This window comes from Carassius gibelio, chromosome B14 (assembly GCF_023724105.1).
Source record: "Carassius gibelio isolate Cgi1373 ecotype wild population from Czech Republic chromosome B14, carGib1.2-hapl.c, whole genome shotgun sequence".
Lineage (NCBI taxonomy): Eukaryota > Metazoa > Chordata > Actinopteri > Cypriniformes > Cyprinidae > Carassius > Carassius gibelio.
In genome coordinates this window covers 10,215,249-10,231,419 of record NC_068409.1, presented here as the reverse complement: position 1 = coordinate 10,231,419, position 16,171 = coordinate 10,215,249, and the positions used below count along the sequence as shown (strand labels likewise).

The 16,171-nt window shown below is 42.3% G+C and overlaps 1 protein-coding gene across 1 annotated transcript in view; it reads left to right on the top strand.

The window, feature by feature from the left end:
• Window positions 1–16,171, top strand: part of LOC127971838 (Kv channel-interacting protein 1) — a 79,955-nt gene that overhangs the window by 4,010 nt on the left and 59,774 nt on the right. The window lies entirely within an intron of this gene.

The window sequence follows — 16,171 nt, the reverse complement described above, 5'->3', positions numbered from 1 at the left end:
AAACCACTGCACGTGTTAAACAAACAGTTGCACAAGCTAATGATTCACATGGAAAATGAATTCAAGACCCAGTTTCAGGCCGACAGATATTTGTGCTTTTACATGTGAAATAATTGAAGTTCCTTCTTTTGCTAAAGTGCTTTTTAACACCCATGCAATTTTATTTTCTGGAATATTTGGATGCAAATTATTTGATTGTAAACCCGGAATGATTGCAAGCCAATTGAAGTGACATCATTGTCAAAATATCAAATCATTTTAATGTTTTATGACATGTTCATGTTAGTTCACGCCCATGGATTATTTTGTGTGTGTTTTCCCTCCCCATGTGCTCCATGCCCCAGTTTCTCCCTTGTCTGATTTTGTTTATGTCATCCAGGTGTGTCTAGTTAACTACCCCATGTATTTAGTTTGAGTCTGTGGTGTCTGTCTCGGTCGAGTCTAATCATCAGTCTGTGTGCTCTGTGTTCCCAGTGATTGGATTATTAAAGACCGTTTCTGAGGTCTCTCCTTCGTCTCCTCGTTCCCAGCTCCTGAGAATCGTGACATAGTTGAGGTTGTCAAATGGTTTAACCCTCCTCATTATATTCTTGACTGTATACAGTAAATATCTTTAAAAAAAATAAACAAAACTGAAATAAAATTACATTTGATAAAAAAAAGTAAAATAAGATGAATATACAGTAACTTTTTTTAAACAAAAAACTAAATGTAATAAAAATTTCAAAATATTAACAAATTTAACAAATAACAGTGTATAATTAAGTCAGACCATTTAATTAGACAGTTAAAAAAGCATGTGTACTCAAGATAAATATGAATATTGCCTTTGTTTATTTTCTCATTGACAAGCTCAGCTCTTTATTAGATCTGTGTAGCAGCAGTAGATGGCAGCATATCTCCAGTTACTTTCTCAAGAGGCCATCACGGTCTTCCATGAAATTAACCAGATTTTAATTGCAGTTAACACCCCCCCCCCACACCCTGTGCATTGTTCTGGAAGTTCATTTGAAGATTAGTGTCTTACAAGTCATATTAAACTTAGATAGGCACTAAGATGACAATAAATTCAGTGTTAATGCTACACATAGCTTGGAAATCTGATTTTGTTGTTAACTGCTTTTCTCTCTCTCTCTCTCTCTCTCTCTCTCTCTCTCTCTCTCTCCCTCTCTCTCTCTCTCACACACACACACACACACACACACACACACACATAGGAAGTATTGGCTGTTTTCAGGCAGATCCAGCAGTGTACGCTGGTTTATTGCTGTCATTTATTGCTGTTTTGGGGGGAAGGTATGTTACCGGATAAACTACACACCTCAGCAAAAACACTGCAGTTTGTTTGGCTGTGCTGCTAAATGTGCAAGAGAGAGAAAATATGTGAAACACACACACACACACACACACACACACACAGAGTGAAGAAGAACGGTTGACTGAACATTATTGCAAAACAAATTAATGATCTTGCGGCACTAAATGTGTCGTTCCGAACAGCAGAAGCTCTTTATTTTCCATTGACTGAACATTATTGGGTGGAAAATAAAAGATGCTACAGCGCTAAAAGGCCCAGGAGCTGCAGTATCTAACATTTTTAGTGTATGATCTTGCAAAATGTGCCAACTCAATGCCAGTTAGTTTGTTTACTTTTGAATGTTTTCTGGACATTCTGGAACTATAAGTAAACGTAAAAAATGTTAGACGAACATCCAAATGATGTTAAACATAAACAAACTTACCTGTAAAGACTCTTGCACACTGAGTATGAAATTCCTGTCTTAAATGTTCTCACATTGAAAAATAAGTAGGAACCAGACCAGGTTTGATTTTCTGTTTTCACATCCGTAGCAGCATTTTGATAGGAAAGGATGACGGAAAAAATAAAAAAAATAAAAATAATATTCGGACTCAGTGTGCAAGAGTCTTTACAGGTAAGTTTGTTTATATCAATAACCCTTCAGTATTATCAGTTGAAACAGTGCTGCTGGGCTTAGAAAACAGCTTTAAATATGCTGCATATGTCATTACATTGTGATTCAGTTCAGGCAGCACCTCAAATTTCCACATAAGAGACATTATTTAAGGAGAGAGCGTGTCTTTCCATATAACATCATATTTAACATTTAAACTAACGAGGAAAAAGAGGAAAGGCATATTTCCTGGATAGATGCACGACAGCGTTGATGCATCATAGCATATACCAGTCCAAGAACAGACAGCTGAGATGAATGCTGACAGAGAAACTAACATAGATATTACATATTGACACACAACATGTATAACCCTTAAAAAAAATTAATCTCAAGCATTCAGATGTTATTTGTGTTTATGGCACTGGAAATATATGAATGCTTTTCAAGCAACTGTTGCTTTGTTTATTGGGAATGCAAACGGTTTCTATCATCCAGCTTTACATCCAATCACCTTAACCTGAAAAATAACATGTCTAGTTATATAGCTTAGAGGTTTTAATGCCATAAGGAGAACTTTGTTCAGTACCAAAGTTTGTGTGTGATTGAACTTCAGGAATAGTTCACTCAAAATGAAAAATCTGATCTCTCAGGGTTATTATCTTCAACTAAAACTAAATCTGTTCATTACTTTAAACAAAAGGAACATTAACTGAAATAAAATGAAATATATAAAGTTGCCATGGTAACATTTTTATTTAGCTTAGTACTGAAATAACTCAAACGAAAAGGTGTAATGACTCTCCCATCCACTAAGTGGCCCAGCCGTTGTAGAACTCTCTGGGTCACCACTTATTAGGGATTGATTTCTATCACCTGCTGGTCATTATCTTGTTGGTGTTCTGCCTATTTAAGTGTGCCTCTTCCTTAGACTTGTGCTCAGTCTTGAGCTAACCTATCGTGTGTAATCCTTGCCTAGGAAGTCAAGTTTGTAAAGCTTCTGGTTTTGTTACTTGTGGCGAGTGGGGCGGGGCGTTTTCTCCACCGCTGGTATCGAGTCCCATGTAGGAGATGGAAGGATATAAAACTGGAGCGACTATAGTGAAGGACGAGAGAGGACCAGGCCTGGACATTATTGTATGTTTTGGTTTTTATTTGCGCGCACAAGTCGTCCGCGAGGGGCTGGTGCGCTGTTTTGTATTTATTTTGAATATTAAAGTGTTACTTGATTGTGCGCCGGTTCCCGCCTCCTTCTTCCCGATGATATGGAGTTTTAATATTGTTACATTGGTGACGAAGCCCGGGAGAAGGAGGGATGCGCTGCTGAAGATCCCTCGCCGCTGTGGTGAATCCGCGGTGCCCTCGAGCTGGCGAGGTATGTGCCGCCATGGACGCTCAAGGCGGTGGGCTGGAGCGAGTTGCCGGGGACGGGCGAGCTCGCTGCCGGCTGCCCACGATATGGAGGGGCGGCTGCCGTCCGTGAGGGAGCAGAAGAGTCGGCGCCGTTCGCCAGGGGGCCGCAACCTGCTGCCTCCGCGATGGAATCCGGAGGGGCAGGGAACGGGGGACTCCTGCCGCTGCCCAAAATCGGAGGAGCCGTCGCCGTCCATCGGGCGGTGGAGGAGTGTCGTGCCGTCCGCCGAGGGCCGTCCAGTGCCACCGCCAGGCACCGCGGAGGAGATCACCCAGCTGGTGGAGGGCCGAGCAGCAGTGGGTCTGGGAACCGGAATTTTTTTTCTCTCGTGTCTCTGTCGCTCCTCCTTCCATCTCCTTTTCTCTCGCCTCGTCTGTCCTACCCCCAGGTTCCCGCAGGTCCCCGTGAGCGGTCCCCCCCGGAGGGAAGGGGGGGGGGAGTAGAGTGCAGTCTCGGGACTACCCACCGGCCTGCGAGGGGTGATGGGGGTATGTGGCGAGTGGGACGGGGCCGAGAGGCGTGGGAACGAGGAGTGAGGCCAGGTGTAGTGATTGAAGATGAGCTGCACCTGCGCCCCACCGCTGGTATTGAGTCCCACGCAGGAGATGGAAGGATATAAAACTGGAGCGACTATAGTGAAGGACGAGAGAGGACCAGGCCTGGATATTATTTTATGTTTTGGTTTTGATTTATGCGCACCAGTCCTCCGTGAGGGGCTGGTGTGCTGTTTTGTGTTTATTTTGAATATTAAAGTGTTATTTGATTGTGCGCCGGTTCCCGCCTCCTTCTTCCCGATGATGAGTTTTAATATTGTTACATTACTGTTCATCTTTTGTTTTGTATTTTCACTGAGGAAGCCCGACTTATTTTATGTTGTACTTTGGGAACTTGGAACCTTCAGTAAAACCCTTTTGTTCAGTTGACAAAGCCTTCTTGTTATTCTTCTGCTCTTGGGTCCAGCGGATATCTATCATCCACCATAGCCCAGTGGTAAAGAGGTAGTTCAGTTGACTAGAAGACCTGAGTTCGATTCCAGCCTCAGACACCCATTACAGCAAGACTGAACCATGGAAGCAGACCCAGCAGAAGGAGCCCCACCTGCCTCCAATGTTGATCGTATATTAGCTGCTCTGTCTGGCCAAGCCTCCACCATTTCGCAGACATGAGCAGATCTGTTAAACAGTGTTTACCACGGTTTCTGTTTGCGATCTCGAATGCAGTTGTCCACCCTGATAGCAAATACTTTCTACCCTGATAGCAAGTATAGCAAATACTTTCTATCAGGGTGGACATTCCCCCCAACACCCTGACCTTGCATTCGAGATCGCAAACGGGAACGCTGTGAGGAGGTCCGGCTACCCGAGCCCCAAGCTTCTAGCAGTACCCTTGATCCAACTCCACTCCCCAGGAATTTCGAGGAACCCATGCAGCTGGGAAGGACCAGACTGTCACAAGCCGAGAGGGAACAACGCATGGGGGAGAAGTGCTGTCTATACTGTGGTAAGCCAGAGCACTTCAGGCCCAACTTCCCTGAGCTGACGGGAAAAGACAACTCTCATCCGAGAAGAGGGGGGCTGGTACGAGAGTAATCACATTCCCCCAACCAACAGCTTCTGGGGTTTCACTTAATGTGTCACTGAATTGGGGCAACCAACATCATAAGCTTCGGGCCTTCCTAGATTCAGGGGCTGCTGGAAAGTTTATGGATTATACTTTAGCCAGACACCTAAGAATTCAGCCCATCTCTCTTCAAGAACCCCTGACCATAACTGCATTGGATGGGAGACCTCTGGGCTCTGGTCAGGGGAGTCAGTGCACTATACCCCTCCATCTCCAAATCTGTTGTCATAAGGAGAGGATACAGTTTTTCTTGATTCATTCACCAGAGTTCCCCTTAATCCTTGGTTTCCCATGGTTATCCCTCCATAATCTAGAATTCAAAGGTACAGCACGCACATCCAAAACCTTAAAACTGGGTGCTGGGCAGACAAGTAGTTGCAAAGGTAAACAATGAGTCCGCACACCAGAAAATGCTCCTTAGCAATTTTAATGATTGCTCACCATGTGTAACGTTTCGGGCACAAGCCCTTCATCAGACATGTCAGGTCTCTCTCTCTGTTATTCTTCCGAGTTGCTGGCGAAGTCTGACTCGCCAACCACTTCCAAGCTGCTGCCCATCCCTCTCAAGCCACCAGCCCAATCCACAGAGGTGTTAACTATCCCCAAGTTAAGACCTGTATCCTCCGGTGTCCCAGTGTTTCCTCCTGAGCTGTCTGGATTCCCCTCAGAATACGCAGACCTCTGTGAAGTTTTCAGCAAGACCCGTGCCACTTCTCTGCCACCCCACAGACCGTATGACTGTGCAAAAGATCTGCTACCAGGTACCTGCCCTCCTCGAGGGTGACTTTATTCCCTCTCTGCCCCAGAAAGAGCTGCCATGGAGGAATATATCAGTGACGCTCTTAACAATGGATTTATCTGTCCATCTACGTCACCGACAGGGGCTGGATTTTTCTTTGTGGGGAAGAAGGATGGTGGTCTTCGGCCGTGCATTGACTGCCGGGGCCTTAATCGCTACACAGTAAGGAACCCTTATCCACTGCCACTAATGACCATGGCCTTCAAGCTCCTTCAAGGGGCAACTATTTTCACTAAATTGGATCTTCGAAATGCCTACCACCTTGTAAGGATATTAGAAGGAGATGAATGGAAGACTGCTTTTACACACCTAAAGGACACTGAGTATCAGGTAATGCCCTTTGGACTAGTCAATGCTCCAGCAGTTTTTCAGGCACTTTTTAATGATGTGCTACAGGATATACTTGACAAGTTTGTGTTTGTATATCTTGATGATATTCTCATCTTCTCTCGTTCCTATCAAGAACATGTTCAACATGTCCATACTGTCCTGTCCCGACTGCTAAAGAATGGACTCTTTGTCAAATTGGAGAAGAGCGAATTTCATGTCCCCACTTGGTTTTATAGTCTCTAGTGGCAAGGTCCAGATGGATCCTGTCAAGATCCAGGCAGTTCTTAAGTGGCCCCAACCATGCTCCGTCAAGGAGGTAAAACGCTTTTTGGGATTTGCCAATTTTTACCGGAGGTTTATTAGGAACTTTAGTGCTATATATCGCTCTTACCAAGAAAACAACAAGCCCTTTTAATTGGACTGAGAGGGGGATCATGCATTCAACCGACTCAAGCAGCTCTTCACGTCTGCACCCATTCTGACTCTCCCAGATCCCGAGTTGCCATTTGTTGCCGAGGTGGATGCTTTGGACGTTGGGGTAGGAGCTGTTCTGTCAAAGAGGGCTAGAAATGACCACAAACTTCAACCTTGTGCTTACTTTTCACGACGACTCTCCCCAGCTGAGAAGAATTATGACATTGGTAACCGGGAACTGCTGGCAGTAAAGTTGGCACTTGAGGAGTGGAAACAGTGGCTGGAGGGGGCTAAACACCCATTCCTTATCTGGACAGACCACAGAAACCTCACCTACATCCGTGAGGCCAAGAGATTAACTTCACGTCATGCTCGTTGGGCCCTCTTCTTTAATCATTTTGATTTTACCCTCTCATATCGCCCAGGTTCTAAGAACTCAAAGCCTGATGCCCTCTCAAGACAATTCAATCCAACAGAAGTGGGGGGAGAACCTGAGCCTATCCTACCCAGCTCCAGAGTGGTGGCATCTATTCAGTGGGGAATTGAGACAGCAGTTAAGAGGGCCCAACAGCAACATCCTGACCCAGGTAATATCCCACCCGGTTGCCTTTTTGTACCTGATACTGTGTGTTCTGATGTGTTACAGTGGGTCCATGCTTTTCTGTCTTTGGGCCATCCTGGGAGCACAAGGACATTGAAACTCATCCAGAGAAGGTTTTGGTGCCACAACATGCAACGAGATGCTCGGGCTTTTGTTGCTGCATGTGCTGTGTGTGCCAAGAACAAGGAACCCAGAAGCCAACCTCATGGCCTGTTGCACCCACTACCCATCCCTAGACGCCCCTGGTCCCACATATCTTTGGACTTTGTAACTGGTCTACCCAAGTCTCAAGGTAACTCTCTGTAATTCTGGTGGTGGTAGACCAATTTTCTAAAGCCTATCACCTAATACCATGACCCAAGATTCCCACAGCGGGCCAGACTGTGGAATTGTTGATGCAACATGTTTTCAGAATCCATGGCTTTCCCCAAGATATGGTGGATCACAATTCACCTCCCGATTCTGGAAGTCTTTCGGTTACCTCATTGGGGCATCCATTAGCCTGTCCTCTGGATGTTTACCCCAATCAAATGGACAGACTGAGAGGGTCAACCAGGAGATCGAGAAGACTCTCAGATGCCTGGTGTCTAACAAGGTGTCTAACGAGGTGTCGAAGGGCGTGGAGGAGAGCACGAACAGCCTCATCTCCCACTTCCTCGCATCATTGGGGGTCAGCCGGCCTATACCGTAAGCCGACTGTTGGACTCTCGCCAGGTCCGTGGGAAAACCCAGTATCTTGTGGACTGGGAGGGGTATGGCCCAGAGGAGCTGTCCTGGGTGCCAGCCCGAGATATACTCAATCCAGATCTCAGCAGGGAGTTCCACCATCGTGGTCAACACCGCTAAGGGAACGTCAGGAGCCGTTCGTGGAGGAGGGGCTCCTGTACGGTTCCAGCCTCTAGTTGCTGCTCATGTAATGACTCTCCCAACAATTAGTTGGCGCTGTCACTCATAAGGTGTAATGACTCTCCCATTCTACAACTCAGCCGTTGTAGAACTCTCTGGGTCACCACTAATTAGGGATTGATTTCTACCATCTGCTGTTCATCTTGTTGGTGTTCTGCCTATTTTAGTGTGCCTCTTCCTTAGACTTGTGTTCAGTCTTGAGCTAACCTATCGTGTGTAATCCTTGCCTATGAAGTCAAGTTTATAAAGCGTCTGGTTTTGTTACTGTTCATCTTTTGTTTTATATTTTCACCGAGGAAGCCCGGCTTCTATGTTGTACTTTGGGAACTTGGAACCTTCAGTAAAACCCTTTTGTTCGATTGACAAAGCTTCTGGTTCCATCTGCTTCCAGCTATTTTTAGCTGTACAAAACATGATGTTTTGCTTCTTGATACATTCAAACTGTTGTGTCTTACCATATTATTTTGATATAAAATTAATTATGAACACACTGGATTGTAGTGCAAACAGTTTTACTGTTTATTTGCACTTTGTTATTCTCATTATTTCCCTACAGTGGCTAATGAAGCGGACGTCTCGCACAATGACAGAAAATAGCTTACTTCCACATTGAAAAATGAGGTGAATAGTAAACTGTTATTTTTTTTGCCCAAATGCCGCTAAAGTGACCGCACTTGTGTTTGGTGTGATTATCACAGGTGTATTTCAGTACATTTAATTTTGCATGGTACCCACAAAGTCCAACTTCCTACTGTGTGTTTAATTAGTCTTATTTTGTTTACACCACAGCTGTTGAGTAAAAGACGCTGTTATAGTGCCACAAACTGGTGTCTGCTGGGACCACTCTTAAAGCAGATGGTTTTACTGCAGTCTGTTTCTCAGAAGAATCACTCATTCACTTCCTGAGTCTGTGACAGTTCTTCAGCTTCTTTAATCGGCTGTTTATGCAAACCAGAGCTCTGTGCACACCACTGCTGATGAACACATTGTGTGTGTGTGTGTGTGTGTGTGCGCGCTTGAGGTTGTATTAGCATTAGGTAGACATCTCTAAACAAAAGTGCCAAATGTTGCTTACTGATCCTTTGAGAATCACAGATGAGTGGGTAGAGTGTCTTTTTCTCTCTCTATTCTCAGTCTATTTACACATGCTCTATTATGAGTCTGTTTTCTCTCCTTGTATCTCAGAATAGAAATCTGTTCACACATACAACGTAACAGAGAAAATGTGTTGTTGGAGTAACATATTGTGCTAATAAAGTGCCAAAAATACAAATTCTGTAATCTTTTACTGACTTTGATTTAATTTCTTATGTCCATACAATGAAATTACACAGACAAATTCATCTCAGTTATTTATTTTTCAGGCCTTCCTCTTTAAAAGAAAATAACTTTCATATTAATGCAAAGTGACCTACATTTGGTTTTTGACCACTGAAAATGTGTACTGTTTAGGCCTGGAGCCATATTGAATTTCCAATATTTCTGTAACTGAACCATGTAGGGCCTTAAAAATGTAAATGCTAAAAGAAAGTTTGTCAAGACCCAATATCTAAAAGGGCATTAAGATGTCTTTAATATTTCTCGAATTATAGGCTTGCAAACACTGGGGAAAAACTTGGAGAAAAAGGCCTTAGGTCACAATTGGCACATAATGCAACAAAGATGGCTAAATTCAATAGCTTGTACTAATAGACCTAATGTACAAAATCATGGATTGTTAATATTAATATTTTGGCTTTTATCACTATACATGCTTATCTTTCTTCAGAAAAAATCTTAGCAAAAGCAATAATTTTAGCTGGGGAAGTTCAAGCATGTCGCTGCATCATTACGTAACATCTGCAAATATGAAGAGGCTGACTTGGCTAGTAGACTATATTCCTTGTGAGGTTGCTGCAGATAGCGGATCATTTATAGCTTTTTCTCACAGCAGCTGGAATAATAAAAATTTATAATTTTGATGGCGGATTGTAATATGTTTATGAAACACATGTACAGTAAGTGATTGAAATTTGATTATATTTCAGCTGTTTTAGTGTGCATCTGATTACAGATATCTTACATTGGATTACAAAAGTTTTGTATTTTAAAAAGGAATCCTTTTTTAAAATAATTTGCATTGTTTAGTTAAAATATATTTTTTTATATGAAATTTAAATATGACAATTATAGATTAGACTGTACAAACAGATTGTAGATTAAGACTAATTGAAATTACACGCTAGTACACACTACATGTAGTTACACAATGCTGATGTTGTTAACATTAACAATTTGAGAACAAACTGTAACAATAGTAATAATATGCATGGTTTGATGCAATAAGAGCTATAACATGGAGTCAGAGACGTTCGGATCCATATGCAGTGGTTTAATGAAGAGATTGGTCAGAAAGGCAGTTATCAGAGCACAGCGTCAAGTATGTCAGGGATATCCAGAATCAGTAACAGTAACAAGCAGAGGTCGGGGCAGGCAGCAGAGAATCACAGTCGGTATAAACAATCCAAGATCAGACACGGAAGGAACAAACACAGGGAAACCGCTTGCCAGACAGAACTAAACGAGGCTTTGCACTTATTGAGAGTCCAAACACAGTTTATATAGGGGAGAGGTAATGGGGAACACCTGGTGGTTAGCCCTAAGCATGGGATAATGGGAAATGGAGTTGGGAATGGAAATACAGGAATGCCAGAGTCTTGAGTGGAGTGCCCTCTATTGGAGTTCATGGGCACTCCAGCTGATGATCGTGACATAGCCCCCCACCAAGGAGTGGCTTCCAGACGCTCTAAACAATCTAGGAGGGTGGTGGAGTGGAGGGGGAACAGGGTGAGGGACGGAGGGCCAGGTCCGTGTGGAAATGGAGTGGCCAGGGACCAGGGCAGAGCAGGAAGCCAGGGTGGAGCTTCCTGGGCTTAACTTGGGATCTGGAGCCCTTCCTGGGTTTAACTGGGGAACAGGGGCCCTACCTGGTCTTAACATGGGGGACGGGAACCCTTCCTGGGCCTAACATGGGGAACAGGAGCCCTTCCTGGGCCTAACATGGAGAACGGAGGGCCTTCCTTGGCCTAACATGGGGGAACAGGGGCCCGCCGTGGGCTTAACTCTGCAACAGGGGCCCGCCGTGGGCTTAACTCTGCAACAGGGGCCCGCTGTGGGTTTAACTCTGGAACAGGGGCCCTCTGTGGGCTTAAATCTGCAACAGGGGCCCGCTGTGGGCTTAACTCGGGAACAGGGGCCCGCCGTGGGCTTAACTCTGCAGCAGGGGCCCACCGTGGGCTTAACTCTTGAACAGGGGCCCGCCGTGGGCTTAACTCTTGAACAGGGGCCCGCCGTGGGCTTAACTCGGGAACAGGGGCCCGCCGTGGGCTTAACTCGGCGACAGGGGCCCGCCATGGGCTTAACTAGGGAACAGGGGCCGCAGAGGACCACAACAGCTGAGCAAATGTGACAGAAGCATACCAGGGCAGAGCAGAGGACAACCATAGTGGAGTCAATGGCATAGGAGAGCAAGTCTGGATTAGGTGGGAGTTGTCTGATCTGCCAACGGGGGCCTGACATGACTCTGGAAGGTCAACGGGGACCTGACTTGACTCTAGAAGATCAACTGTGGCTGCCATCTTGTGCAGTGGCTCTGGGCTGGCGGCCATGACAGGATGAGTCTCAGGAGCCGTGACCATTTTGTGAACAGCCTCCAGGCTGGCAGCCTTCTTGTGAAGAAACTTTTGTTATAAAATGGTCAGTAATATGTTCACATGATATGTTGTGACGGTTAGACAAACTGGGTATCCCTCGCTAATCATCCACCCTCCTTATCCCGTTGTGCCACTTGTGCATGAGGTTAAACAACTTATTATGTAATACATTTTTATATTAATGGTAAGGTACTTTACAATCAGAATTGATTGGCAAGCAGCTGCAGTTACTTCTGTTTAATGCGGTATTGATTATCATTGGTTAATGTTTTCAATAAAAAGCAACCTATCTTCAATGAACAGAGAGAGTTAGATACAGAATATGGTGGGGAAGCAACGTAAAAAATGGGCACCAAGCTTCTCGTCATAGGAACTTGAAATTTTGCTGGACCTTGCCATCAGGTCGGAGATCACAGTCCTATGGTCCACTATAACCTGCACGTTTATGGCTGCGGATCCCTTTCGCGATATGTACGCCTGTTCTCATAAAATCATTGTTGAGCCACAACATTGTCAAAATACCATAGTTTGACTTGTTCTGCGCTGATTTCTAAAGACTGCTTAGCAAAAGTGACAGACTAGTTAGGCTACTTCTTCATATGACAATATCCGGTGAAAATTCTTATTCAGGTCTTACTTCCAAGATGTATGCTAGAATCTGTGATTCCAAAGTACAGTATCCACACCAGTGCGGTGACTATCTGGTAACTTAATGGTAATGTTAGCAAAAAATTCTTAGAACATATTTATTTTTAGCTGAGCAGTTGAGCTCCAGATATAAATGGATATAAAACAAAAGTATCATACAAGATTTGTGTGCTACATTAACCCAGGGTTAAAAATGAAACAATTTAAAGTAACTATTCCTTTAGTTATGCAAAGCAATCATCAGAATGTTGAAGGGGCATTAAGCTCTGTAATGACCACAACGTATTTATATTGACGTTCACACCAACAGTCCTCCATCCTATTAAAGCAGTGGAGAATTAAATCAAAATCTCTTTGATCCCTTCAATGATATATTGATTTCAATTAATGAACCGCTCAAAATGTTAACCATCCAACCACTGCTCTGATCCACCGATTCAAGAGATTTTTAAAGAGAGTATTAATGCATATTCACAGCTTAACTCTTAAAAATATTCTATTTTATTTATGTATTAAGCGTTGACATTAACTAGCAAATCCACTCATGCAACAACAAAGAATTGTATTATTGTACTTTTCCGTTGATTTGGCTGTTGATTCTGTTGGCTGGAGTTCCAGGAAAACAAGTTCCACATCTCAATGCAGTTTTTTTTTTCTATTACAATCTACTAAAATTAAACCAAAAAGCATAGTGGATTATTAGTTGGGTTAGGATTGTGGTTCAGGCTTATTGAATGCTTGCTATGGTTACATTTCACCATTTGCTAGTTTTACCTGCAGTTTTGTTGTTGATTTTGTTATAGATAGTAACTCGACTTCATCTTGAGTTTGTTCTCCAAATAATTAACTTTATTATTCCCTTGATGGGTTTCATGCACAGTACAATATGTGTTGAGGTTTGTGTGGCGTTTTCTTGTCTTTTATTAATGTATTTTGTTAAATGAGTATCCATGCATCAAGCGGTTATGCAACATGTTTTGTAAAATGTACAGTGCATGGGGTAACATAATATTCACCAATCTAAATCAAACTCGACAGATATTCAGTCTTTTTTTTTTTTGAAAATGTAATCCCCGTAAAAGTCCAGGTCCAGATAAGATATGTGGAAATGTCTTAAATCATTGTGCTGTTCAGTTAGCACCAGTTTGTACTGATAGTTTTAGAGCATATTATTATCACACAAGTATCGTCCCTGTCTTAAGGAAAACACCTACAATAATTCCAGTGGTGAAAGTTTCTAGGCCCTCAGGATGATTATATAATTTTCGCCAATAGCACTTATATCACTTGTGATGAAGTGCTTTGAACATTTAGTGAAAAGGTACAGTGTATCTTGAAGACAGCATCTCTGCAATTTGCATATCAATCCTCCAGAGGCGTCAAGGAAGCAATTTTAACTGCTTTGCATCTGCTGTGTTCACATCTAGAGAAACCAAAAACCCATGCAAAAACTCTGTTTGTGGATTTCTTATCAGCTTTTAACTGTATTTCTCCCATATTAGCTGCTACCTTGGCCAAAGAATTTTCTTCAGATAGGATGATGCTTGTCTGGGTGACTAATTTCCTCAGTTTTAGAATCCAGCAGCTTAAAACAGGAGGGTCTATCTCAGATAAAATGATAATTTAGATCGGAGCTCCCCAGGGGTGTGTTCTATAACCGTCATTATTTATTTAATATACAAATTCTTGTGTGAATTCTTTTAAATACAGACATATCGTAAAGTAGATAATCCTGCTTTAGTGAGCCTCTTAAATGATGGGGAGGAAAAACATGGGCCCGTTTTGGATTTATTTTTAAATTGGTGGGGAATTTAAATCTTCTCTAAAATATCTCTAAAACTTAGGAGATGGTTATCGGTTTTAGAGTAAAAGAGCAAAGTGTAACCCATCCTATATCAGTTAGCGGGAAGAAAATACAGTTATTAAGAAATGACAAATACCAATACTGGATACTAAACTGGGATGGGATGCATGGACTGACTGTGTAAGAAGAAAGCTTCAAAAGAGAATGTATTTCCTGAAGAACTTACTCTTTTGATGTCCATAGAAGAATATTGTTGATGTTTAATGGAGCTTTTATTGAAAGCATTATGACATTTTGCGTGATCTGTTGGTATGGTAATGCTTCCGAGGCTCAGACATTGGAGAAGGTGGTAACAACAGCAAGTAAAAATTGTTAGGAACAAAGTTAGAGAGCATAGAGTGTGTATACAAAGAAAAATAGGGTTAAATGAGGCCAACATCAAGGCACCCTTCAAAATACTTTGAACTGTTACCATCAGTTTGACGATATTGTGTTCCCAGATGTATAAAAAATAGGTTAAAATGATCCTTTATTCCCCAAGCAATTGGGTTTTTATTTATTTGTTGGCCCATAAAGTGATTACAGTTTGTTGTATTTTATCCTAGCATTTAGTAGAGTCCGCACAACACACACACACACACACACGGCCTTACATTCAGTCTCTCACACTCTCTCGCTGTCTGCCTGTTAATTTATATGTTAAATCAAAGCAAATCAGTTATCCACTAAAGGAGAGAGTGTTTGTAGTGTGTCCCAGACTGTCTGATGTATCCAAGGGTAGCAGCTGTTTCTAAGACCCTTATATGAGAGTTTATGTGTGTGTGTGTGTGTGTGTGTGTGTATGATGTAGCTCAAGCAGACGGTCATAATGTCCCGTAGCAAAGAAAAAACATAAATCTAATATCCTACAGCAGTCAGATAAGATGAACAGTAAATGGAGACTTCTTGAAAAAAGCTCCGATGAGATCTTGACATGAACTCAAACATTTCTTATGATCTGAGCTGCTGTCTAGATTCATTTTATTGAGTTTATTGACTCATTTGTGTTTATTTAATGCATCAGGGTTTTACTTGATTATTGCAGTTTTCTTTTAGTTGACTTACTATTTTCTAGTTTGTGCAACAGGAAAATTAGTTATGCATCTCAATACAGCTTTTTTTAATTATCATATACTCTGGTAAAAGTCAAACCAAAAAGCATGCATTAGTTGGATTAATGCAGTTCAAACTGTAGTTCAGGTCCACTGCAAAATGCATATTGCTCCATTACCTTATAAAAAAGTCATTTCTAAATGATCTGAATATGAAATATGACATTTTGTAAATGCATAGGATATGTAGCAGGATAAAACATGCATCAGACATATAAGATGCTGTATTAGAAGTGTTTTCACTTCCCTTTTTACCCATTTATTTTGCTGGCCTAAATATATTTGATTTAATGGTTAAACTTTATTATTTGTACTTAATATTGTTTGTCGCTGATATCTGTGAGCCATTGATAAAACCTGATCCACTAGATCGCTCATTCTCTTTCTTGTATCGTTTCATCTGCCCTCTTCTTTCTGTGAGTGATCTGATTGTTTTCTTTTGTTCTCTGTTTCTCTCCTCTTCCTCCTGCAGGCATTTCATCTTCTGTCTATCTGTCTGTCTTAGGGACTGCTGGTAAATTTAGAGACTTGTTCAAATCTGTCGCACTCTTCCTACAGGCTCTTTCTTACACACACACACACACACACACACACACACACACACACACACACACACACACACACACACAAACATTCCTGTTTTTCTGTTGAATCTTTCAAATTTTTCATGTTTAATCTTGCTTTTAATCACACAAGCATGTTCATTCTTCAGACAGATAATTATTTCCCTTTATATCCATTACAGCGTAAACAAACTCATTCCAGCCCAATCTCACAGATATCGGGGTCCCTGTGCAAATCTCATAATGCTCCTTAATCTCTCTCTCTTTTTTTCAATCCAAAACAGCTTGTCTTTTCTTCTGGCTTTTCCTCAATCAT